At 38.0% G+C, this 26,057-nt stretch overlaps 1 protein-coding gene across 3 annotated transcripts in view; it reads left to right on the top strand.

Annotated features, from left to right (window-relative positions):
• BTBD9 (BTB domain containing 9) overlaps positions 1-26,057 on the top strand; it is a 405,610-nt gene that overhangs the window by 123,334 nt on the left and 256,219 nt on the right. The gene's annotated exons all lie outside the window — the stretch shown is intronic.

The following is a 26,057-nucleotide window of genomic DNA, read 5'->3' on the forward strand; positions in this document are numbered from 1 at the left end:
GGAAGAAGGTAGGATTTTTTAAAAAATTCTTTTTAGAATGTCTTAAAAAATGTTAAGTATAGTTGATTTACAATGTTGTGTTAATTTCTGCTGTCCTGCAAAGTGAATCAGTTATACATACACACACACACACATTTTTTGTATTTGTTTCCATTATGGTTTATTATGAGATACTGAGCTATAGTGTAGGACCTTGTTTCTCTGTCCTGTATACAATTGTTTGCATCTGCTACCCCAGACTCGCAGCCCCTGCCTCCTTTACCCTTCCTCCCCCTGGGCAACTCACTCTCTGTATCTGTCATTCTGTTTCATGCATAAGTTCATTTGTGTCATGTTTTAGATTCTATATAAATGGTATCATATGACATTTGTCTTTCTGACTTCACTTAGTATGGTAATCTCTGGGTCCATCCGTGTTGCTGCCGATGGCATTATTTCATTCTTTTCTGTGGCTCAGTAGTGCTTCACTCCACTGTACTGCATCAGGAAGGTGGTGTTTTCACAGCCCCTTTGAGCAGGGATGGTTTACTGTCTGGCATGCTGTGGTAGAAAGCGCAGTTCTAGCTTCACGAGAAAGTGATGTTCGGTATCATTTATAGGAGAAAAGCAAATTCCAAAATGGTCAGCTTTCTTGTGGGGATGCCAGTAGCAGGGGAGGTTTCGTGTTTAGAACAAGAGTAAATGTACAAGAGATGTGACCTAAGCAGATTTATGCTGAAATGAGTGAGAACAACTTTACAGAAAATTTCAGTTTAGCATGTGTAGCTGTTTCCCAAATGCTTTCTACTTGGATTGGGGAAAAAGACACAACAAAACAAAATAGCTAACTTTCCCCTTCAGCATTATACAGCACATCCTAAATGAAACATGACTTTCTGAGTTACAAGCTGCCCCTGGCAAAGAGGCTGGTTGTAAGAGCATAATCTCAATGTGTGCCCTGAAATTAATGTTCCATGGGCGCTCCAGATTTGTGTGACGTACTGTAAGTTATATCCAACCCAACTGTTCTTCTCACTGCCTGCATTAAGTATCATGAAATGAGTTGACCTGAAAGGAACCATCTGAATAAAGAAGCTTTTATGCCTTTGTAACTCCTTACTGCATAACCCCAGGTCTCCGCTGTTGGTATTAGGAGCTTTCTCTTCCACTTTTCACTCTGTCTTTAATGGACGGACAGAATCCACATCAGGCGTTCTCCCTCGCTCTCAGCTTCCAGGTGCTGGGATTTCCATTGTAGGGGGAGGAGGCGGGCACTGGCTTCTCCGTCATGTCTCTTCTCTTCCCAGGATGTCAGCTGGAGAAAGGTCACAGTCAGAGCTGCCCACCCCACAGAGTTCGTTTTCTCCAGATTCATTAAAATGCTACCTTCACCTTTCCCCTGGATTTTTACTTTTCAAAACGCTTTTTGTCACGCAGCCTCATTTTATTTTATGTTGAGCTGACAACCTAACATCTCGACAAGTATCACCTGGGAATACAGTTCTGCCCTCACTGTGCGGTGCCATCTTGCCAAGTTCTGTCTTTGTTACTCAGCTTTCATTCAGAAAGGAATTCATTGGAATGATGTGACGCTATGGTTGTCTCCTTAAAGAAAGCTAGATTCTTGCACACCTTGGAAAAGTATTTTTTTGTGAATGGTGCCATTCTTCTTCTCTCTTCTTTCCCTTTCACATGTCATCATGGGGTCATCTGATGTTAGAATTAATCTTCCCGTTTTGCCTCTCCCTACTCAATGGGATTTTACCCAAGGGACCCTTGGCTTCTGTCTTTATTTCTTCTTACCTGAGAGAAGCTGACAGTTTTGAGTCTAAACATAAGGCTACTGATGTAAGAGAAGAGAATTTTTACACTGCAGAAGATGCTTAGATGCTGGTTTACTTCTCCAGCAGGATTTTGAACAGGCATGGATTCGGACATGAAAGTTCTTTTCTGGGCTGTGTTGATGGAGCAGTCATGGTGGCATCAGTGGCCCCGCTACACCCATGTGGTTTGGAAAAGGTGTTTCCTTTTATAGCAGTGATTCAAGTCTCAACTTGATTTTTAAAATGGTGAAAAGCTGAAGAAATGGGATTTTTTTCTCTAAAGATTTTAATAGCTTTGCCATTGGACTTTCAGCTTAATCATTGCCTCACATTTGTCACATAAACAATATATGTTTTTACAAATATGAAGGACAGTATTTGTTTTGTGTTTTCTGCTTTCTGTCTTTTTGATTTTTTTTCCCCCATTATGTTGTGAATTATCAGATATGCTTAAATAGAAAAGTCGATGCTAGGCTAACCATAGTTTGGGTAACCCTGAGTGTGTGAGGGGATAGGGGTGGGGTGAGGTAGGACTGAATGGGTTGTGTGTCTAAAATATGATCATGTTGGTGTATTCCACACTGGCCTCCTGTCAGCCTCTACTTACTTTTCATTACACATTTGGAAACTGTCTTATAGGCAGAACAAAGCCCAAGGAAATCTCCACTCTTACAGTTTTGGTCGTGTTCTTATAGTTTCCATCTGATAACAACATGGTTTTAGAGAGAACTTTTTGAGCTTCTTGAGAACTCCTGAGACTCTTGTTTTGTCTTCGCCTGCAGCCAAGATAATTGAAGCATTGTCAGTCTATCTCAGGGGCACAACTTAAGGTGGAATGTGATACTATTTGGGATGTTCAGATAGACCAAAGGGAACACAACTTGTAACTCTTCTTGCAGCAATAATTCCAGTTCTATGTATGATGAAAAAATGAAATGGAATTTCAGCTCACGAGACATATACCAAGGCAACTTAGTCGTTAACAGTTGCAGCATCTCATAATTTCCAAAGTTTTCTTTGATTTTTAGTGTGTTGATTGTTCATTCCCTTCTTCAGGGAAATCAGGAAATCGGCCTTTCCCTGCAGTGACTAAATAGATTCATACAGAGTTTGAAGGTGAGTAAGGTAGATTTGAGCCCATCCAGAAGATAAGGACCCACATTTCTTCCCTCCTTTATTCTTCTGCTTTGTCTGCTTGTCCACATTTCCTCTTAGTGAAGAGACACCAGAGGTGGTCCTCTAAGCAGAGTATGGGAATAAAGAGAGTCAGATTCAGTGATGCAGGAAGGGGGGGGGGGAACGTGGTTGTAAATGAAAGATGAGACTTGGCGCCATCCTCACTGCCAGCCACGTAATTCTCCATAAAAAATGGGAGACAGGATAGAGAGCGTCAAATCATACTAATAGATTATTTATCAAGCATCCACATGCCCGGAGATGCCTAAAAGACCAGTAAATGGAGGTGTCAGATGATATATGTGGGTAAATTAATATGATATTCAAATCAATAAAGTAAACAGAAAATATTTTAGAGTGGTCAGCCTCACGAAAACATAGTACTTACAAATACATAACCTTCCTCTGCACACAGCCCCTCTCTCACACATACACAGGTACAAGCAGAGGCTGGGAGTAAACTTTTTGAACTTCTGACCCCTACTTAGCAGAAGGCATTTGAGGGAACAGAGAGGAAACAGTTTATGGACCACATGGTACTTCCTGTTAGGCACTTGCATGCACTTCTCATTTAATCCTGCATAGTGTTCCTGTGCAGCAAGGGTATTCTCGTTTTGAAAGATGAAGCAGTTGAAGCTCAGAAAAAGCACACCATTAAAAAAAAAAAAGAAATTGTGGGACTAGTTTTCAAAACCAGGTCTGTGTGACTCCAAAGACCTTGAGTGGATTCTCTTTCTGCTAAAGCAGGCTGCCTCACTGGAAAATTACTGATGTCTTTACTCCATGTATTTGTATCATCTTTCTGGGTTTGAGTCAAGTTAATGATTCTGAAATGACTCTGGAATGAGGACCTCCTTTCGAGGCTTTACAAAAAACCAAATATTCCCAGTTAGTATTGCTTTCATCCTCACTTTCTTAACTATAATCAGCATTGATTCTTTCTTATTCCCTGATAGTATTAAGTTATGATAACATTAGGGGGACAGAAAATAAAATCAGCAAATATTGATACTGCTTAGTAGATCAGTAAAATGTGACAGTTGGCAACAGTTAAAGTAGGTCTTATCTAAAAAGTATGAACATAAATACAAAGCACAGGATTAAAGGCATTTCAGATAAAGATAACTTTGTTTGCTAAACAAGCTTTTTTAGGTGTAAGTGAAAATACAGTCTTGCTTCTGAGCATCTTATTATAAGCATGATTCTGCCCTTGGCATGACTATCCAATTTTATTCAGACCTTACATCTAGCACCTAGTTGGTACTAGGTAAAGGTTATGTTTTGGACTAGATGTTGTGTCTTCCTAAAATTCACATGTTGAAGCCATGCACCCTAATGTGCTGGTATTTGGAAATGGGACCTTTGGAGGTGATTAGGTTTAGATGAGGTCCTGAGGGTGGAATCAGTGTCCTTATAAGAAAAGGAGAAGAGATCAGCACCCCCCCCACTCCTCACCCTGCAACTTGACACAGTGAACCAGGAAGAGGGCTCCAGCCAGGAACCAAATTGACTAGCACCTTGCTCTTGGACTTCCCAGCCCCCAAAACTGTGAGAAATAAATATTTGTTCAAGCCACCCAGTCTATATCTTGTCATGGCAGCTGAGCTAAGACAGGCTAGATGAAATGAGTCCATCTCTGTCTCTAATAAAGAGACCTTTTGACGACTTCATTTTGTCTCTGTTCCTTTTTACCTCTGATTTGCTGTACTCTCCTCTAATTTTGACTGTCATCCCCAGTGATTAGAGGAAGAAAGCACAGATTAAGATTTCTCTTTTCCTTCCTCCAACTTCTGCCTCAGTGGAATTCATGCCATTTCAGGAACTCTTCCATTTTAGGAAAGACATCTGTCTTTGTGTGTATCCCTGGTCCTCAGCTCTTATTACTCGTCTTCAGAATCCCATCCGTCCCAGGGGTCCTCTCACCTAAGCCTGGAGGTTGTTGGCAGGACCCTTCATAGTGGTGTTCTTGCCCTTCCCTCCCTGGGCATATTTTAAAAATCAGTTAACAAAAGTTTCCATTTAAAAGCTCCAAGGGAAAATTATGTAGAGTAATAACATTTTCATATGATTATTTGCCATATTGGCATTGAGGTAGAGAAATCTGTTAGAAAAACTGCTTGCTCTTTTCCCATGTGTCCATATTGAATAATATAGAGCTAGATATGCTCTCTCTATTCTGAAGCTGTCATGAGCTGTAATAACTGGTTTGACACTTATTATCTTTTTTAATGCAAAGAGGAAATTGTCAGAGTCTGCAACAGTAAAACAGATCCTTTGTTATTTATATTATTTTCACTTGAAAGTATTTTTTACTCTGTCTTGATAAAACTGAAGTTTATGTGGTAAAAGACGCTGGTATGACATGAAATGCCAGAATTTGGACAGTATCAGAGCAGAGCAGGAGTCAAATGAATCACTAATTGGTATTTTTTAGAACCAGTGTTTATAAGCAAAGCTGTCAGCTTAAATCACAGCCTAACCTCATAGGATCTTAGTGCTTTATCAGAATAAGTACCCATCAGGGACCTAATGTCTCTCTGGATTGGTTAAAAGCACTCTTCCCATGCCGGTTCATGAGCACATGCCACACAGCTTGGTTTCATTCAGGCCTGTGTTCGTTCATCGCAGGAGAGAAGATGTACACTGAATTATGCTTTTAATTTTATATCCCTGGGAGGAATTAATGATCAGATCATTCTGGCCTTTGTGCTGTGCTGCCTTGAAAACAATTCTGAAGTGCCTAATGGTTAAGCTTAAAAGCTACCTTCATTTACTTTCAGTGAACCTTTGATATTCAGCAGTTATATTAAACAGAGTGAAAAACACAGTGGCAGTCCCAAATTCATTTTCTCCAGCCGGTCAAATGAACATTCAGGAGCTCAGATGGACATTTCCAAACTTGTTTTCCAGTTTACATTCTTCGAAGAGTTAAGGGCTCTTGATGGTCACTGCCCTCGGATGGTCTGGGGAGATGGCCACTGAACGTGAGCCATTGCATTGCCAGGCCTGACTCTGCCACTGCCCCTGCCTCTCCCACAGACCTGCAGATAGTCTCTGTGCTTTTAGAAGTCACTTTTCTCTTTTATTAATTTCGGTGGTTGACTTAGACCTTACTGTAGGTCTCTTCTCTGCCCTAGACATCTGTGATTTATAGGAGAAAGTATGGTGGCAGCTTTTGGCCAAGAAGCAGCAGGGACTCAGGAGATCACGGCCATACTGGTCTTCTGAGAGCCAAGTAATATATAGAATAACTTCATCCTCAGCAGTCAGCAAATATTAAATGCCTCTGTTGATGATGCTGCACTTGGTGCTGGGGGAAGGACAAGGAAATGAAATCATAGTCAGTTTGACAGATAAGTGAGAGCTTAAGGCACAGAAAAGAAATTGATGATTCAAGGCAGCGTACGTCATGCCGGTTGAGTGCCTTGTGTGGTGAGTGTGGAGAGCAGGAGTGGAAGTAGTCAGGGAGATGCTCACAGCCTCCGCTGCGGAGCAGGAGTGTGCTGTGTGCAGGCCGCACATGAGGGCTGGATGGCAGCGTGGAGCTAGGCTGAAGTGTCTTCCTTTAACTGTAACTAGTACTAGGAGCTTTTTCTGAGAGTAAGAGTAGTAGTATTGTAGAAAATTTGGCAACTAGAAAAACATATTAAGTAAAAGATCACCAATAACCTCCCAATCCATAGATCACTACTTTGATCTTTGATCTAGTTCTTTCTATTTCTAGTCATGTATGTTATTTCTTTTAAAAAATAAACTTCAGGTCATATTACACATGTTTTATATGCAGCTTTCTTTTCATGTTGTATTGCTTTCCCCCACATTATCAAATATTCCTGGAAAACATTTTTCAAGGCTGCATGTTATTTCATTACACAGATGTTCCATTATCTGAGGCACATGCAGATTGTTTTTGTTTTAATATTGTAAATAGTACTTTGATGAATACTTTTATATAAATTTTTGCTTGATCTTATATATAAGTTATCTGATTATTTGAGATTTCAAAAAGTTATATTTCAACTTTCATAGAATTTTCTGTGGCAGTTGAGGAGTGTGACTTTAAATAGTATCCAATTTTTGTTTATTATGATGTTGACTGAAAATCTGACTCTAGAAAAGAAATGTAATTATATCTTAGAAAAATACTGGAGGATGCCTCTGTCCTGGGACAGGTAGAAATATCATACAGGAAGACTATAAGAACTGGTGCTCATATCTGTTGATTCATTCATTTATTCATGTATATGAACAAGGAGCTTTGCCAGACTCTGGGAATGAGGATGGCTTGGATTAGCTTGAGTCACTGTTGGCTCTCTCTGGAACTACTGCAATAGTCTCGTAACTAGTTTCCCCATTTATATTTTTGTTCCTCTTTATTTCCCCACCTAGAAGCTACAGGGTTCTTTGCAAGACCATAAATCAGGTTATGTGCATAACCCTGTATGGCTCCGATTATACCCAAGGTAAAGTCCAACATCTTAATATGCAGCTGTACTGCCCATGTATTCCCTCTAGCCTTACCGGCTTGTTTTGCATTTTCTTAAATGTGCTGAGCTCTGTCCTGTCTGAGGATTTTGCCCCCATGGTGCCTCTCTTCCCAGAGCGCCCCTACCCCAGCCTTCGCTTGCCTGCCTCAGACTCACGCTTCAGTCTCACCTCGGTTCCCACTGACCGAGAGCCCTTTGACAGCCGCTTGCCCAGATCTTAACCAAGTCGTCCAGAAAGCCCAGGCCTTTGTCTTTAAAGCGCTCGTCACAGTTTGTAATGAGACCTTTATTTGTGTGTTCATTTAGTATATGACGTCACTGAACTGTAAGCTCTGTGAGCGCAGGGACCACGACTTTCTTGCTCACTTTTCCCCAGTACCTGTCACTGTCCTTATCTTGTGGTAGAGGTAAAAGAATAAATGAAAAGTAAGACAGACACAGAGCTTATAATCTTTCTAAGCTTCTGTGTTAGCTCTGAAGGTAAGAGAAGAGGAGGAAGCAGAAGTGATGAATGAGGACTTTGGATGGTCGGTAGGATAAAGATGTGATTAACAGAAATGGTTAGGCTAGGTCAAATTAGGAGAGAAATAATGAATCCAACATTAGGAATGTATAATTTAAGGATGAAAGTGGATTATGTGAGGTAATCCACTGGAAAAATCCAGCAGGTCAGCACCAGTCTCTTGTCTTAATAAAGTAAAGCCTTATTCCATACCTATTATTTATTTTTTATTTTAAGATATTATTTGTGAATCAGATAACTTTTATTTTTATAATTGATGCCTTAAAAAAAAAAAATCCTTCTAAATTGCAGAGGAAGAAATAGAGTAAAGCCATCATTTTGTCTTATTTGTGCCATCCCTGTTACTGAAGCCCTGACATTAAACTATTCTGTTTAGAGGAGAAAAAGAAGTTGGAATTTTAGTCTTTGTTCCTTACCCAACCATTACTATCAACTCCCACCTCAGTTATTTTGGAAAAAATAAATCTAAATTACAAATTTGGGGATCTTCAATATTGTTCACATAGTTACTGGGATCCAACCATAGTATCAGGCTTGTAATGTTAGATTTTGAATATAGTGTTTAAAGTCTTGGTATTTTGCAGAATTGCAAGATAAATTTAAGTTGGAAGCTGCTTTTTCTTAAGAAATATTAGACATATTCTCAGCCCTGTGAAATGTGAGTAATGCAAGAATGGGTTTGATTATGACTTGAGCAGGATTATAGATCTTGGAAAGCCAAACCTAGATGTAATGTCATTTGTTCACATTACAGATCTAGCATATTTTTAGAAAATGAAAAGACGAACCAGACCCCATCTCATATAGGTGCCTTTTGGTCTTGTGTCTATAGAGGTTGTAAAACTTGTTCTTGGGCTGGATGGTTACTTTTTGTTTTCAAGGTTGAGGCTACCCTTGAGATAATAGTCAGGTACAATCTTGAGGTCATACATAATTTTTTAAAAGTTGTTTAAAAGACCATTCACTGTCTTGCTGCTTGGGTGCCTCTCTTTGATGGTGCCCAGCTCTCCTTTTCAGTAACCGATTCAGCCTGACACAGTTGTACTGGCTGCTTAACGCTCTGTAAAATGTTATTTAAATATTTCTAACTTATTGTTTCCTGCTGGGTTTTATGGAACATAAATTTCTATTTAGGCCACTAATTTACAGTAGAAGTTTGTTACTAATATCACTGCAGGCTCCATCCATCTAAAAATATTGCTCATAACCTACGCTAAAAATATGTTATATATTTGCACTGTATGTAAACAGCGTTGTGTTTTATTAGTGTGCAGAGCTTTGTCTGTGGAAATGTTGATATTGCAGCATATATTTAGAAGGGATAGGAACTCAAATACGGTGGAAGAGTATAGAAAAGTGAAATCCCTGCAGGATGGGATTTATGGAATTTTCAGGGCGCTTTGCAGAAAATCTGCATACACTACCTATGTTTTGTTTTGTTTTTGATAAGGCACCACCATCCTGTATAATTGACTTTTTTATTAAGATTATAAATTTAAACAAGTAATCTGAACGGTTTTACCTGGTGATATACAATTCAGTCTGTACAAAAATACAGGGAAATGAGGAAGAAGGGCCCAGAAAGGAAGGGTTGGCATCTTGTTTTGGAGTCTCAGTGGTACTGAAGGCAGAGAACTAGAGGGGCTATGGGAAAGTGCCACCTTTTTAAAGTAAAAGGCTTTAAATTAAACAAAATCTATTGAGCTAAAGACACAGGACAGGGTTCTCAGAGTCTCAAACAATGCTAGTTTCATGAAGAATAACCAAAGGCTAAACCAGGACAGAGAAACTTAGAAGCACATGCACAGACACCACATCTGACCAGGAACTTTGTGAAATATCTCCAACCATGAGATCTACCTTTTCTACAAAGATAAAGTGAAATCCTGCAAAATGTTCTGGGAAGCTCTGTTTGTTTCATGTGTTCTCCATATTGCTAAGTGGTTTATAGAGGGTTGAAACTGCAAATATATTCAGTTCAAGAGAGGCTTTAATGACCATGTTTTTACCTTCAAAAATATTTATTAAATGGACCAGAAGTAATATAAGTTGGATCCTCTTTCTGGTAGTGGAGAAATGTAATTCCAAAGAATGACATTTTTGTTTTCTTAAGTGTCCTTGAGCTGGAGGAGATGATTTGGGGAATACGAGGTTTAAGACTTTTGAAGAGTTTAGTTGGATCATTTTGAGGAACCTTTAGTTCGTACAAGTCCTGTAGAGTGGTTACCTGAAAGAATTCAACCTGAGCTCTAATTCAGTTCTTCCCTAGAAATATTGAGGGAAAGAAAGTAGGTTCATATGACTAAATCCCAGTTAAACAAGTTAGTTTTGTTCCTGACATGCTGATGGGTCTGATTCTCCTGGTGAAACAGCCTATGCGCCGTCTTCACTCATCTTCCTCCCTTTGATAGCAGCAGAGCAACTGGGCATCATCTGGGGAACCCAAAGTTGACATTTGGTGTCCAGTTGAAAAGATGGTTGTGTCTCAAAACCAGACTGATGTAGTGCCCACTAAGCCACTAGAGTTGAAGTTTTTTTTTAATCATCTTTCAAGGGTATGTGAGATTTGATAACCAGGTTAATAAATGGGAAATCTTACAACTTGTTTAAGGTACATTTGCAGAAAACTAAGGCCATTGGTTTTGCCTCTAAATAGAGACGCTGTGGTGAGAAGTTTAGCATTGTGTACTTACATGGCTCCCCAGAGTGCTAAAAGCCATCATCTGTGATGGAGAATTTTTACAAACAACTTCCAAAGAGTTTTAATGTAGCAAATGAATCTTGGAAAACTGCTGTTTCTAATTTACTACCTTGTTCAGTGCATGTTAAAGAAGAAGCAGTGAATCATATAATTAAATATGATTTTTAAGGGCTCTGAGGTGGCACTTACTAATTGATACTCACTGGCATTCTGCTTGGCCTGTTGGACTGAGGCAGGAGGTCTTGCAAAGCTCATCTCTTATCTCTTACGAAGGCAGACTGAGTGTGAAGGATGCTGTATTAGCAGCCGGCTGCTCGTCATGCTTTCAAATGGCTCGTGCTGTCCCGCTGTCACCACTTGTCTCTCCGTGGACACAGACTCCACCCACTCCCCTCCTGTTGATTGTGTTTTATTTAGAAACTTCAGAAATGTTCACATTAAAATGACAAAGCTTTTTTCAAAATCTGACCACTAGGTCATTAAGAAAAAATGGGATAGAACCTGAGTAATAAAAGTTTTTCAAAAAGGACCCTTTTCCTGAGTTCACAATAAAACAAACACTCCCTAACCAACATTTATATCCATAGACAAGGCATTGCCTGCAACTCCCTGAACTATAATCCACCCCATCTTCAACCTGTGCTTTCATTTTCAAGACCAAGACATCCTTTGGGTACATGGAGATTCTGTGGCCAGGACCATGACTGCCCTCCCATCTAAGCTTAGGCCTGCGCTCGACAGGTTGATAAATGTGAAAATTGAACTGCATTTCATGGCCAGGTTCTTCACTTTGTCATTTTCTTTCTGCCCCTGGTTATTTCTTCTCTTCTTATAGAAAGGAAAGCAAAGCCCATTTAACAACTGTAAAGCACACAGTCCATAGAGACCTTAAAGATTACTGGCAACAAAACATATTTATGTCTTTAATAAGGAATTGAAATTTACCACTCACTAGATAAATTTTCCCTCTCTATTCTTTCTCTCTGGAAATCATTGATATTGGGTGAAACAGTTTGGTTTCAGGCTATTACGTTAATGTTTTTTGATTTCTGAGGTAATAGTGCAGTTTTTCCTGCCAGTAATGAAATTTTGAGGTAATTCTAAGTTCTGGTGTACATGGACAGTTTTGAGTTAAATATTAAATTATTTTGTATGATTTCCAAGTGTCTGAAGACTAAAAGACTACATCACATGTATTGAATGTAACTGGGTATGAGAGTTTATTGAAAGGGCAAAGATGTGGCTGTGGAGAACAGGTGATATAGTTGAAGGTAAAAACTGAAAGTGATTATTTGTCGATTCTGAATTAAAATCACTGATGAAATGATCATGTTGCCTGGGTGATGGTCTTCTAGCAAAGTCTTTCTTATAAGATGAGGTAGTTGTGATGCCACAAATCAGACAGGATATTTGAAGAGTGGCTTTGTGATACCTCCTGATCACCCTTTTCCATAATCCTCAGGATACATGGTCAAGCAGGTCTCAGAGCCTTTATTTGGAGATGAGAGATCATAAAGCACTGTTGAAAGTCAGTGGAGTATGATGAGTTGGGCCATCCACTCCTTTGCCTTACTTCCTGGCTACTTGTCAAGCATTTCTGAATAAGCTTTTTTTTTTTTTTTTTAAATGCAACTTTGGTTTTCTGAAAGCATACAAGCAAGAATAGTAGTAAAAAATATTTTATCTTATCAAAAAGAATGATTTTATTTCCTTACTAAGGGATGGATTTTTTGGTGTGTGTGTGTGTTGTTTTTTTTTTTTGCTTTGATAATCTTCTGAGTCTCAAATTCATGCTTGGGATTTCCCCTGTAGAGTAAGATGTAGTTAAATCTTTTGGATGGTTACAAGCTAGGAGATAAAGAATCTGCCTGAAATGCAGGAGACCTGGGTTCAGTCCCTGTGTCAGGAAGATCCCCTGGAGAGGGGAATGGCTACCCACTCCAATATTCTTGCCTGGAGAGTTCCATAGATAGAGGAACCTGGTGGGGTATAGTCCATAGGGTCGCAAAGCATTGGACACTTTCACTCACTCACTCAAAGCTAGGAGAAGTTTTGCTTCTGAGAGATAGTCAAATAATCTTTGAAGAAGAATATAGAAACTACCTATAAACTCTTCTTACAAATGCTCTTTTATTAAAATTTTACATACAAAGGTGCTACTCATTCATTGGTCATTCTCCAAATGTTTGGGTATCTTCTCTGGGCGTACAATGGTATACTGCCTGTGGTACAGTATTCAATCTCTTTAAGACAAATTTTAAAATACTATCCTAGGGAAACTGATATACAGAGGAGAATAAAACATGATTCCAGCCTTTAGTTCAGTTCAGTCACTTAGTTGTGTCTGACTTTTTGTGACCCCATGAACCACAGCATGCCAGGCCTCCCTGTCCATCACCAACTCCCGGAGTCCACCCATACCCATGTCCATCAAGTCGGCGATACCATCCAACCATCTCATCCTCTGTCGTCCCCTTCTCCTCCTGCCCTCAATCTTTCCCAGCATCAGGGTCTTTTCAGATGAATCAGCCCTTCACATCAGTTGGCCAAAGTATTGGAGTTTCAGCTTCAACATCAGTCCTTCCAATGAACACCCAGGACTGATCTCCTTTGGGATGGACTGGTTGGATCTCCTTGCAGTCCAAGGGACTCTCAAGAGTCTTCTCCAACACCACTGTTCAAAAGCATCAATTCTTCGGCACTCAGCTTTCTTTATAATGCAACTCTCACATCCATACATGACCACTGAAAAAACCATAGCCTTGACTAGATGGAACTTTGTTGACAAAGTAATGTCTCTGCTTTTAAATATGCTGTCTAGGTTGGTCTTAACTTTCCTTCCAAGGAGTAAGTGTCTTTTAATTTCATGGCTGCAATCACCATCTGCAGTGATTCTGGAGCCCCCCAAAATAAATTCTGACACTGTTTCCACTGTTTCCCCATCTATTTGCCATGAAGTGATGGGACCAGATGCCATGATCTTAGTTTTCTGAATGTTGAGCTTTAAGCCAACTTTTTCACTCTCCTCTTTGACTTTCATCAAGAGGCTCTTTAGTTCTTCTTTACTTTCTGCCATAAGGGTGGTGTCATCTGCATATGTGAGGTTATTGATATTTCTCCCGGTATCTTGATTCCAGCTTGTGCTTCCTCCAGCCCAGTGTTTCTCATGATGTACTCTGCATATAAGTTAAATAAGCAGGGTGACAATTTACAGCCTTGACGTACTCCTTTCCCTATTTGGAACCAGTCTGTTGTTCCCTGTCCAGTTCTAACTGTTGCTTCCTGACCTGTATACAGGTTTCTCAAGAGGAAGGTCAGGTGGGCTGACCTTTAAGGGGCTTTTTGATAGGTACAAAATAACTCTAATAAAGGTAGTATGTGTTAAGTGAGAAACACATATAGGATACTGTCGGAACCCAGTATTTGTAGGGATGATCAAGGAAGGCTTCCTAAAATATATTTATACTAGGTCTCTCTGTCTGAAAAGTCCTGGGCCTCTTTAAAGGCCTACTGTAAATATTAGGAAGCCTTCCCTGATTGTCCTTGCACTTGCCCTTTTTTATCGATATGAAACTCTAAATGGAAGATCATAGAGAGTGAATATATAGGAGTCAAAGATGATCAAGTTAAACTTGGGAAATTTAGGAAAATTGTGGAGCCACACCAGAGGAGTCAAGAGAAAGGAGAATAAGGCTTTTCTGATGAGTTGCTGAATCTCTTGGATGTGCTGACGCTGAAGTACAAGCTATCAAAGTGGCTTTGTCCAGCAGGCAAGTGAGACTGTGGAGTGGAATTTCATAGGGTAGATTAGGTTTTCAGTTGACCCTGCACAAGCTGTGGATGTGGATGGAAGAGATTGCCTGTCAAATTCTTGTAACTATAACCTTCCAATGTGTAAGTTAAATTGTCCCAAACATTCTTGACTAATATCTAAGTTGGTGTTATGGCCTGATATTCTGTTGATAAGGTGGAGGTAATTTCTGTGATTTCTACCTTGGGTTTATCGCTGGGTAATTTGTATACAGAGATGCTAATTGGAGCTACATAAATTCAGAAACAGATAAATAGTTGTATGTTTCTTCTTGTGAAAAAGACAGGCATTTTCTTCCCTAGGTCTAGGGGGAGAAACTTTGAGGTGTAAGAAGGGCCTGATGGTTTCTGGAAACCAAAGCTAAAACGGACAAAAACAAAATGAGATCCTTATTTTCTACAGCTTTCTTTCTTTGTGTGGTTTTGGGAAACTGTCTTAATAACTTTTTCTGACTCTGTAATCTTTCTTTTTTTCTTAATTCAAGACCACAAATAGGAAAAGCTGTTATTTGCGTTTTGATTTAATTAGCTCTCTCATCAGCACATTCTAATGTAACTGTTCCCTGATTTATTGACTGAAATTTACTGGATTCTGTATGTTTGTTTGGTTATGCATGGATTTGTTGCTGTTCTTGAATTTTGGTGTTTTTATTTATCAATAACACAGCTCATCTAGGTATTAGGAGTGTTACAGATTTCAAGGATATTTTCATTTCTTTAAAATATGATTGACAGGAATTTCTTCCTATCTCTGTTCATTCAGTGTGACCTTTCTTTTTGGTCTTAGTACTACCCTACCACACACCTTTGCCTTTGGCTTTTGGAGAGTAAATTTTGTGGTTTTAAAATACTAAGCTATTTATGAAGGAAATATATACCCTCAATTAAAATGCTTTATCCATTTTCATAACTGAATTATATCTATAGAAAAATATTTTGAAGTTATAATTCAGGATTGTAAACAAATCAACAAAAAGTAAAAAAAAAAACAGTTTGCCTTATTGAGGAATGAAAAGAAAGTGTGGAACTCAGAGTTTTAATCAACTTGCAAGAGGTTGACATTGCTATAGATGCCACAGATGTTAGAAGAATGAAAGCAGGGTATTATTCACAATTTTGTGCAAAAATTAGGCAATTTAGTTGAAATGGACAAATTTGTTGAAAGACAGAATCTACCTGTATCTCTCAGGAAGAAATAAATAATCAGAATAGCCATTATCTATTAAAATTTACAGCTAAAAATCCTTCTCACAAAGAAATGCTAGGCCCAAATGGCTTTACTGGTGAATTCTACCACATTTTTAAAGGAAGAAATGATACAGATTCTACATAAACTTTTCTAGAAAAACTGGACCAAAAAGGAATATTTCCCAATTCATTCTGTGAGGCCCAGTACCAAAATGGATGAAGATACTGCATAAACATAATAAGAAAACTACAAACCAATATCTAGTTTTCCCATACAGAACACAGATAAAAAGTTCTTAATATTTTAGCAAATTGAGTCCAACAATCCATTAGAAAAGTAATATATAAGTAAGGAATGCAAGCCTAGTGTAACATTCAAAAATCGATTAAATATAATTCACCATATTAACAAACTAAAATTGAAAAATCATCTGATCATTTCCATAGAGGCAGAAAAGATTTTGCAAAGTCTTAACATCCATTCCTAATACTTCTAGCAAACTAGGAGTAGAAGAAAACTTTTTCAAACTGATAAAGGACTTCTATGAAAAGTCAAGAGCTAACATGATACTTAATGGTGAAAGACTGAATGCTTCCTCCTGACATCAGGAATAAGTCAGCGATGTCTATTCTCATGATTCCCATTTAGCATTGTACTGGAAGTTCTACCTAGTACAGTAAGGCAAAAAGAGAAATAAAAGGCATTCAGAAAGGAAAGGAAGAATTAAAACTACAAAACATTGCTGAGAGAAATTAAAGACCTAAATAAAACGGAGAGATATACTGTGTTTACAGGTCAGAAGACTCAATTTTGTTAGGATGTCAGTTTTCAAACTGATCAGTAGACTCAAACACAATCCCAGTTAAAACCCCAGCAGGACTTTTGAAGAAATTGTAAAATTCATATGGAAATGTAAAGCTATATTAATCAAAACAGCTTTGAAAAAGAGCAAAATTGGAGACCTAACACTACTTGATTTGAAGACTTACTGTAAATTGAGAGAGTATAATATTGGTGTAAAAACTGACAGACTGTCAAAAGAGAAAGTCTGGAAGTAGACCCATGTGATTATGGAATGCTTATTTTCAACAAAGCTGCAAAAGCAATTCAGTGGAGAAGGGAAAGTCTTTTCAATAAATGATGTTGGAACAAATAGATATCCATATGCAAAAAAATCCCCAACACTTCATTTCATACCTTGTATAACAGATAAAAATTGACTCAAAGGATCATTGATCTAACTAGAAAACTTCTAGAAGAAATTGTAACCATTGTGATCTTGGCTCAGACAAAGGTTTTTATTAATGAATTAGACTTTATTAAATGTAAAAACTTTGGCTCCTCTAAAGACACTATTTAGACAATGAGAAGATGAGCCATAAACTCAAAGTTACAAATCGTATATCTGATTTGCATTCAGAGTATATAAAAAATGCTTGTAACTCAATAACTGAAACAAACAAAAAACCTTAGAGTAAAAGGACAAAAGATTTCAAAAGGTAATTAGTTCACTCAGCAGGGTTTGCGAATGGCAGATAAGCCCATGGGAAAAATGCTTACTATCATTAATCATTAGGAAAGTGCAAATTAAAACAAAAATGAGATTGAAAAGATTGATCATAACAAGTGCTGATGAAGATGTGAAGGAACTGTAACTCTTACACTGCCCTACTCTGCTGGTAAGAGTATAAGTTGGTATAACTATAATGGAAAAGTTTGGGAATTCCTAAATTGGCAACTTTTAAAAGTGTTAACAGTGCACCAACCATATGATTCAGACATTCCACAAATAGATATTTACCCAAGAAAAATGAAAGCATATGTTCATACAAAGACTTATAAGTGAATTTTCATAGAGGCTTCATTTGTAATATCAAAACCTGGAAACTACCCTAATGTTTATCAACAGATAAATGGAGAAGTAAATTATAATGTATCTGTGCAGTGGAGTACTACTCAGTGATAAAAAAGAATGAACTCTTGTTACATGCAACAACATGGATGGACCTAAGAATAATTATGTTGAGTGTGTTAAAAGATAAACTGAAGTACATTAAAATTTGAAAAGTTATTATAGGGTCCAGTTGAGCAGTGTCAAACCGAAAGTGGTTAGGATTGCTCCACCAACAGGAGCTGGGGCAAGGTTTTTCTAGAGGATACATGGAAGCAAAGCAAGGAACTTATTTGATTGACTCTAGCTTAAGTGTCTATATTTTCTGGGAAAGCATAGTACGCTCTTTGTAATTGGTTGTTCTTCTTTGGGACATTAACAAGCAAAATAAGCCAAATAAAAATACATATTGTATGCTTCCATTTATATAAAATTTAGAAAATTCAAAATACTCTATGGTGTTAAAAAGAAATATAGTTTGGGAACAGAACTATGAGGGGAGAAATGGAACAGTAGGATTACAAAGGGGCCCAAGAAAACTTTGGGGGACAGTGTTCATTATCTTGATTATAGTGATGGTTTCATATGTCAAATTATCAATTTTACACAGCAGAAATGTGCAATTTGTTTCCATTAAACTTCAATCAAGCTGTTAAAACCAAAACTATTTTCCTTTAAAAGGGGAATGGAATTATGAAGCTCAGAGTTTTTACCAACCTGGAAGAGATTTTTAGGACTTGAGTGTGACTTCAGCTTGCCTGAGGTATTCACAGTGGAAACAATGAGATACCTGGCCATAAAACTTGCTGTGTTACTTCCTTCACTCCAGAAGGTGAATAGAGAGAGAGTGAAAGACCCAGCCAGGGTTAGGGAAGTGATTTCCTAAAGCACCAGATTTAATTACTTTTATAGTTAGGTGCCAAAAAAGGAAAGGTTTCATTCATTATTGATATCCAGCTTTAAACAAACCAAAAAAAGCCCCAACTATGAAATAATTAGTAACTAATTCCGAGGATTGGCTCAGTGTCTATATGTATGTGAGGATGCAGTTCTTGTTTATTATAAATTCACTAGCTATTAGTTTAAAGTGCCCCATTGTTCTTATATTACACTAGTAAATTCTTGTTCTTTTCTCTTAGAAGGAGAAATAAATACACAACTGCAGTGTGCATAATGATGTTCAGACTAATGTTGTTACCAACCAAAAACCAAATAGCAATGTGTTGTCAGCTTCCTGGGTAGAAATGACATAAGGGGCAGACTGGTTTTATCATTTCTTAGATCCAACTGTTTGATGATTGCTGTGATATTACTAAGTTGGAAAGGAAGAAAACACAAAACTTAAATATACGGGGTAACGCATGTAGAAATAAGATCATTTTCATTTTCTTGCTGTATAAAATTTAGATGCAGACCCTTGGAAGTTGAGTGTTTTAGTGAGAAGTCTCTTAACTATGTTTTAAAAATGTAAGCAAACAGATCATCTCTCTGAAGAGTATCTCTCTTAATCACGTTAGCATTCACTCTATTAAATAGGCTGTTTCGGTAGTTAGGACTTTTAGCTGATACCTATTATCATAAGCTAGCTTGAAATGATCTCCTAAAGATGGTGAAACAAATGAGACCATGCAAAGCTATAACTGTCCATGGAGTGCTTCAAGCCGCAATACGCAAAGCAACTCAGGAGGAAACAATAGCAAATAAAGTGGCTCTTTTAAAATCAAAGACAACATGCTAACCTCTACTTTTAAAGAATTCATCTTTGCAAGTAACTATACTTTCAAATTAAATATACATCTGTACAATGTGAAATGGATTCTGTGACCAAAATTAGCCACTGAACTTACCTCCTCCAGATTGTCTATAATAATTTTAAATGTGGTTTTCAACCATGAAGGTATATTAATAAGGGTAGGCTAAGCTATGTGGTAACAACAAAATCAGTCTCAGTTGCAGTACATACGGGAAGCCTGGCATGCTGCAGTCCAGACCTTTCTTCAGGACATGACTGAGTAACTGAACTGAACTGTGCATCACAAATATCGGGTTTTTGTTGATGTTACATATCCGCCATAGGGCAGATATTCTGTCTCATATAGCGTCTCCCTTGGTGGCTCAGATGGTCAAGAATCTGCCCGCGATGTGGTAGACCTGGGTTCGATCCCTGAATTGGGAAGATCCCCTGAAGAAGGGAATGGCTACCTGCTCCGGTATTCTGGCCTGGAGAATTCCATGAACAGAGGAGCCCGGCAGTCCATGGGGTTTCAAAGAGTCAGACATGACTGAGTGACTTTTCACTTTCATTTTAGTGTCTCCACTGCTAAGACTGATGGAAGCTCCACTGTTGTAACTGTACCAGCTGGAACATGTGGCCTCCTTGGTCACTGCAGAAGGGAAGGGAGAGCTGGAGAGCCACACACACTAGCCTTTTCTCAGCATAAAAATGACATGCTCTTTCTCTCACAGTGCATTGACCAGAGCAGGGGTGTGGCTGCATTTAACTGCACAGTAGTTGGAGACTTGGTGGGGAGTCCATGGATATTCAGTCAAATGTCCTTGCCTCAGAAGGATGATCAAATTTTTACATAACATGAGTTGTACTTGGCCTGGCACCTTTGAAATAATACCCTTAATAGAACATTTAATGTTAAATAATTAAAGTATCCAACTGATAAAGATGCTTATAAGAAGGCCTTTTTATGTCACATAAATTTTTTATGTATTCTCATTTGTTAATGAGGAAGGGGGAGAGAGAATCAATACATTCTTTAGTTTACCGTTATTCATGTAAATAGTAAATTGCCAGTTTCCACTTTCTGAATAATCAAAATGACCTTACTTTGGACCACATAGTGAGATTGGGAATATGTGGCTACAGTAAAAACATGTAAAAACAAAAATGTATTTTGAAAACAGCTAGAGTGATTTCAGGCATCTTTAGTTAGGAGTTTCTCCTGCTGCTGGGATCTCTCAGTCCCAGTTTTTGCTGAGTTGTAATATGCCTTTTACCTCTGATAAAGTTAAACCATCGAGGAAGAGAATCTTTATAGTGATAGAATTATCTTGAGCTTTATTTAGGGTGTTCCCTGAGTCTTTTGAGGGGACAAATCAAATATGGGAGGAATCTCGGGTAGCAGCAACAGGTACTATTAGAGTCTCTTTGCATTCTTAGGAATGACAAGATGATTATTTATATTCAGGCCATCAAATCCAAAGATACTCAGCATCAGTATCAGCCCAGTCATCTGACCTATTAACTTGTAACTCGAAGGGAAAGAGCTCATTATTATTTTGCAGATAGGAAACCAAAAAAACAGTGGAAAGGAGAATCCTCACAAAAATTCCTATTAAAAATCAACATCTTCTACTTGAAAACAAGTATTTTAATCTGCTGTTCTGAAGAGCCCCTTTTTGCTTGAGATGCTGGTTGTCCATCATGTACACTGCAAAACCTGGTACTTGAAGCTTCCACTCTGGGACTACAGTCTCCTTGCTGCCGCTGCTGCTTAGCTTCTTCAGTCATGTCTTTCTCTGTGCGACCCTGAGGACTGCAGCCGGCCAGGCTCCTCTGTCCAGGGGATTCTCTAGGTAAGAGTGCTAGAGTGGGTTGCCATGCCCTCCTCCAGGGGATCTTCCCAACTGAGGGATTGAATGTGGGTCTCCTGCATTTGCAGGAACCACCAGAGAATCTTCCACAATTTCCTTAGAGTTGCTCATCTTGCCCACCCCAGTATACCTTAGACATCCTGATGTCATCTTCCTGCATATATTGTGAGTTCCACAAACTCTTATTAAGCATTTGGTAAGTTTCAGGCAGCAGGATTTATTAAATATAGTTTTGAAGAAGAAGACATGGCCTGTGTACTTGAGGAACTTACAGACCAGTTAGGGGAGAGAGACAGGTAAACTAATATTTCAGTATGATGTGGAAGTACTTAAGGGCTTTATTCCAAATGCCCCTCTTTACCTATACTTTCCTTTCTCATACAAGTACATGCTCCTAACAGATTTATCACCGTTGTCTGTTTATTATGTGCCAGCTGTTGACTTGAAGTCTCTATGTAGGTTCCTTTTAGACATCTCAACTTAGTATGTCCCACATAGAACTCCTGATTTTCACTCCTGTAGTTAGTGCGTCTCTCCCAGTAAATGGCACTACTATCCATCTATCATCTTATCTTGGATCTTAAGCCTTGGAGTCATCTTTGATTCTTCACCTATTTTTATTCTTCATATTTCAGCCCATTGGAGAATCCTGTTGGTTTCAACTCTAAAATATATCTTGAATCTTTACTGTGGTCATTCTGCACCGCCACCACCCCAGTTGATGCCAACATCACTTCTTACCTGGACTGTAGTGACCTATAACTGGTTTCCTTGTTATCCCTTCAGTTAATTCTTCATGCAGTAGCCAGACAAATCTTAAAATGGAGGAAGATTGAATTACCTTCTTTGCTTAAAACCTTTCAGTGGTATCTCACCATAAAACTTCTCTGAGGCCTGTAAGACTTCACATGGTTTGGTCCCTGCCTCTGCTTCTTCATCTTATGCTCCATTCTGCCTCCCTCAGTGGGTTTTTAGCCTTGATGGTCTGCCTTCTTTTCCTTGAACTTGCCAAGCTCTTTCTCACCAAAGGATGCTTGCCTTGGTTTTCTCTCTGCCTGTCTGTTCTTTGCTTTGGCTTCTTATTTGGCTCTCAGGTCAAATGTCATACATTCTCAGAAAACCTTTCCTGATAACTCAGTCTTTATCATATCACCTTATTTATTTCCTTCAAAGTGATTATTATAATACCATGTCAGATAATTTAATGAAGGACTATGACAAACTAAACGAGGGTAATGATAAATAAAATAATTGATATTGTTTTGCACGTCTGAGAAGATGTGTAAAAAAAAAAACTATATAGAGGGGAGAAAAAAATTTACAAGTCATATATGTGGCACAAGACCTGTATCCAGAATATATAAAGAATTCTAAAAGCTCAACAATAAGAAAACAGACAACCCAATTAAAAAAAATACGAAAATTTAAATAAGCGCTTTATCAGAGAAAATATCCTGATGACAAATAAGCACATGAAAAGATGCTCAGCATCATTAGTCATTAAGAAAATGCAACTTAACAAAAACCAAAATAAGATACCACTACACACCTATTAAAATGATTTTTTTTAAAGCAACAAACGAAAAAAACTGGACACTAGGAAGTCCTGGAAAGGATGGGGGGAGCATCTGGAATTCTCATTCATTACTGGTTGGAATGCAAAATGGCATGGTCATTTTGGAAAAAGAGTTTGGCAGTTCCTTATAAAGTTAATAATAAATATACACTTACATATGACCCTGCCATTCCACACAAAAATCTGAGTAAGAATTTTTATGCCAACTTTATTAATAATTTACAAAGCCTGTGCTTGAGTTGGTGAATGAATAGACAAATCAGGGTGCATCCATGTTATGGTCTGCTATTTGGCAGTGAAAAAGTAACAGGTTAAAATAGACACAGCAACTTGGATAAATCTCAGATGCATTTTGCTAAGTGAAAGAAACAAGATTCAGAAGGCTACTTACTGTGCGGTTGCATTCACATGTCGTTCTATAGGCAGCAAAGCTATATGGCAATGGAAAAGAGATCAGTGGTTGCCAGGGTTAGAGGCTGGGGGAGGGTTTCACTGCAGAGAGTCAGCACAGGGGCATGTGTCGGGGGTGAGAGAGCTGTTCTGTGATTGCTGTGGTGGTGCACACCAAAACCAGTGAATTTAATTCTCTGTGAGCTTCAAAATAAACTTAGAAAAGATCGTGGACTTTACTCTGTAAGTACTGGGTAGACCCTGACTTTGTTTTTTTGTTTCATCATGCTGGTTCTTGTACTACCAGGCCAACAATATTCAGTTTTTATCTTTCTTCCAGAGAAGAGGTAGCTGGTTCCAGGAAGGGTTGGTCCCTCGGGCAGCCTGTTTGATAGTGACATTCTTTGAGCTGGTGGTGCTGTATTGATTGTTCTCATTTTCAATTAGCTTTTGTTAAAGGAATGAGATTTTTATTTTCTTACCATGAATTTGCATTAATTCCAGGATTTGATTTTTAATTTTATAGAAATGATGCTTTTTAAAACTACTTCTGGAAAGATATTGTTTAAACTTATATTTTTCTAAGAATGGCATGGTTTTCAGTGCATTATGATAAACCCAGCATTCCGTATGTGAACTGTAAACTCTTTGATCTCAAAAATAGATTGAGAAGGTACATAATATAGTGTTTTCCCCAATTTTTAACACTCTGTGCTCATCTCTAATAAAACAGCTGTGTCCACCAGAGGATAAGAACATTGAGTTAACATTTATCAAACCATGTTTTGTACGCTAACTTCATTATATTTTGTCACAATCCATTGTATAAATGTTAGGTTAATTACTTGAAACCCAGACCTACTTGCTTGAAGAATTTCCATTTTGAAGTACATTGGAGTCATTAGTCACTGCACCTTTTGATCTCCTTTGAAAACTTCCCAGCATTTATTTTTCTATTATCTCCCTCAACAAAGGGAAACCACTTTTTGTCCTGCTGATGTGTGACCTAGTGTGTATAGCTCTGTTTCATGAGTCTGTAGAATACAGGGTTGAATTTGGAATGCATCCCCAACATTCCTGCACCATTTGAAACTTATCCCATTTTCTGATGTCTTCTCTTTTCCAAAAAGCAACTTGATTTATTTATGTAACAGTTACTGCAGTTGTAGCATTTTAATTTCCTCTATCATCTTCTCTCTCCATTTGGGATGATATGCAATATGCAGGGGGACATTTGATGTTCCAGTGGATATCATAAGAGAATGTTGAAGAGCTAAGTAGTGAACATTCTTCATGCAGAATCTATTCATCTGACTGTCCTCAATCACAGGGTGGTACTGTAGCTACATCCTCATCTACATCATAGCATTTTTTTTAAAACTCGTCATTTAAAACCCATAAAACCAAATATTTAAAAGCACTCTGGATGTTTACTTTGCTGAGCCTTACTGTTGATTTTGTTGTTTTATGAAATGCTGTAGAGGAGTCCATTGTTAATCACGTCCTAACCCTGTAAAATATGTAACAAGCTGCTGAGCAGACTGATGACAGCAGACAGAGAAGAGAGTTTCATTGGAATTCATGCAAATGTAGAGGTTTCCCAGAAAGCCATTTTTAAAGTATGAGCCACATTTTGAAAATAAAACAAAGAATAACGCCTTGGAGTAGAAATCTGTAATGAAACCCATAATAGCTGAAAGGGTACAATAAATTCTGCAGGGAGAGTCTTCCATTTTCTGTTCCTTTTCAAATTCTAATACTAAACTCTATTAGCAGTCAGTATAAAATAATGAGACATGAAGCCCTGCTGGTGTAAAACTATTACTAATCTGTTATTTTGCATAAATTTTCACTCAAATGATTGTCTGTGGTCGTCTTATGAAGGACCTGCTATGTGCTTTCCAGCTAAACAGATGAGACCTATTAACCATCTCCTTTGAATGAATGCTGTTGGAATTTGCAGGCATTGCACTTTTTACAAGTTGGGAAAAGAAAGGGATTACAAGCAAGGAACACAGGGGTGTTTACTCCAGTCAGAGATCAGTGTTCTTATGTGAATATGTTAATTGAAGTCCTTTTCATTAATTTTAGTGCCACATTAAGGAAAAGCAGAAAGACATTTTTACTCTTATTTTAAAGATCTGTATATTGTAAAGTGTTCACCTTCCTTTATCTCGGTCACATCATTGTTTTACTTCTAATAATTACAAAAAGAAATTTATCACTTCCTCTCCCACAAACTCTGATCGTTCTCTGGTTTTTCCTGTTTCAGTTCATGTTGTTTCTTGGTCAGACAGACTTATAATTTAAACGAGCTTTGATTCTTTTTCTCTTACTTCACATGTTTAAACAGAGGCCAAGTTCTTTTGATTCATCTTTCATAATTTCTCTCATATCTGTCTCTCTTTCATTCCCACTGCCGGCATCCTAGTGCAGGCCATTATGGACTCATGCCTAAATTATTACATCTTTAATTGGTTTCCCAACCTCTAGTTAATTCCCTTCCAATTCATCCTGCATGTTACCAGTAGATTTATCTTACTGGAATGTGGCTTTTCTTACTCTTATTAATTTGGAAGTTCAGAAGTGATATTAAAAATAATTGAAAAAAAATAATTGAAATAGTGTTATGAACAGATAGCATAGTATAGGTATGTTGGCTTTGGAAGCAAACAAACTTGGATTGGAATCTCAAATTAATTCCTTAGTAGTGTATGACCTTAGAGATTTTTTGGGTCTCAAGGTCCTCAAGTAAAAATAGCGAAAATAGTATCATGGTTATTGATGCTATATGTGAAGTGCCTAGATTAGTGGGCTCAATTAGTGATGGTTATTAGTAGTAGTAATATTGTTATCTTTAGGACATAACGGAGAAAGGGAACAGGGTTTATAAGATGGAACCAGCA

Source organism: Odocoileus virginianus, chromosome 27, assembly GCF_023699985.2.
Source record: "Odocoileus virginianus isolate 20LAN1187 ecotype Illinois chromosome 27, Ovbor_1.2, whole genome shotgun sequence".
Classification (NCBI taxonomy): domain Eukaryota; kingdom Metazoa; phylum Chordata; class Mammalia; order Artiodactyla; family Cervidae; genus Odocoileus; species Odocoileus virginianus.